We start from the raw sequence: 1,754 nt of genomic DNA, 5'->3' as shown, positions 1-1,754 counted from the left end.
ATCATCATCATCATCATCATCATCATCATCATCATCATCATCATCATCATCATTGTTTAATAAGCAGAGTAGGAGGGAGAGTCTTGTTTGAATTTCAGACATAATAACATAGCAATATAAAATGTTAAATTTTTTTTAAATAGCTCAACGTTTTGCCCCGTAGGCTTCCTCAGGAGCAATCATCATCATCATCATCATCATCACAATCATTATCATCATCATAATCATCACTGTCTTTTCTGTTATAAGTTATCCGGACAGATGAGTTATTTTTAGAAAGCCAATACACTGTTCCTAATATATTGTTTATATTATGCAGTGTGTTTCTTTAAAAAACAACAAACAAACAAACTTAAAATCAAAATTACGGGTGATTGGTTTGCGGGTGCCCTAGTGTGGTTTGTTCCTTCCTTCCTACCAAACGCCTATCGTCCTTATCTCACCTTCTTGTTTGTGTTTGTTATTTTCCTGTAACACTTCTAATCTTCGGAACTTTTTTTTACCTTATTGTGTTGCAAGTGCCGTAAAACTCTTATTAAAGAACAAAAAATTCAAAGTTTTATCAGATCAAAAATCAAAACGATTAAGAAGCCCATGACTTCTGTCCCTTCAACTCAAGAGGACTCTTGACAATAATCATTTCTCACTTCGTGGACGTCAACAAATTGGTCGCTTTTAAGGACAAGTGGGCTAACCCAGATTTCGGGGCTTTTCAGAAATTTTGACCTACACCAAAAGTGAGCACTGCCCTACCTATAGGAGAAGTTTGGTTTCATTGGCGTGTATATTTGTTTGGTTACAGAGAAAAAATTCGCATTGTCTTTTAAAGAAACTGAACAAGGGGCAAAAACTTTACCTTCGATTTCCTCAAAACAGCTTTTTTTCGGGATGGCCCTCTTGTGCTTAAAAGCGGCCAATTTTCACCTGGAAAGAAAAAAAAAAAAAAAGAAGAAAAAATTGGAGCTGCCGGGTATCGATCCCGGTACCTCTCACATGCTAAGCGAGCGCTCTACCACTTGAGCTACAGCCCCTGATGTTCCAGAAGCTGCTCCGCGCTGACAGCTAAATGTAGCAAGCTACAGTTTCAAACAACAGACAGGTGAAACGAGTTCACGCAGGTATCAATTCCTTCATCTGTTTTGTTTTAGTAAGAATTCTTACGGCACTTGCAGCACAACAGGGATATATAAATGCCGGAGATTTAGAGGTGTTACAAAAGAGTAACAACCATTCAGTTAAAATGAGGAGAGTTAAGGGCAGGGCGATAGATGCTTGGTAGGAAAGGAGCAAACCACGCTACTAGAGCACGTGCCAACCACGTACCACATTCGCCGTTCTTCAATTCAGTAACTGTTCTAGTCAGAGCTTTTACGGCACTTACAACACATTAAAGACATATAGCTGCCGAAGATTAGAGGCGTTACAAGAGAGTAACAAACATTTCTAAAAAGAGGAGAGACCGTAGCTTGGTAGGAAAAAAGGAGCTAACCACACAAGAGCACCCGCCAACCACGCATCAAATCCGTTCTTCAACTTCAACTGTTCATTCCTGCTTCTGGTGGAAGAGGAGGGACTGTCCGTTGAAAATTGAAAGGTCAGACGTTATTTATTTGAATGACCCTTTGCCGTGGTGGCAAAATTACATGCCGTGTTCATGATAGCTGGGAAGACCTGTCTTAGAATAGTACGGCTCTTTATGTGTATCAGTAAAACTGCTCCCCCTCACACCCCACCTCCCCGCCCCTGCGCCTTTA

General features: G+C 40.3%; 1 non-coding gene across 1 annotated transcript; it reads right to left on the bottom strand.

Annotated features, from left to right (window-relative positions):
• Positions 1-958: 958 nt before the first annotated feature.
• On the bottom strand, positions 959-1,031 carry TRNAA-AGC. Its single transcript has one exon. It is a non-coding gene; the product is annotated as a tRNA-Ala (tRNA).
• Positions 1,032-1,754: the final 723 nt, after the last annotated feature.

The sequence above is a fragment of the Aplysia californica genome, unplaced genomic scaffold (genome assembly GCF_000002075.1).
Source record: "Aplysia californica isolate F4 #8 unplaced genomic scaffold, AplCal3.0 scaffold00897, whole genome shotgun sequence".
Classification (NCBI taxonomy): domain Eukaryota; kingdom Metazoa; phylum Mollusca; class Gastropoda; order Aplysiida; family Aplysiidae; genus Aplysia; species Aplysia californica.
This window is presented reverse-complemented; position numbering and strand designations above follow the sequence as displayed.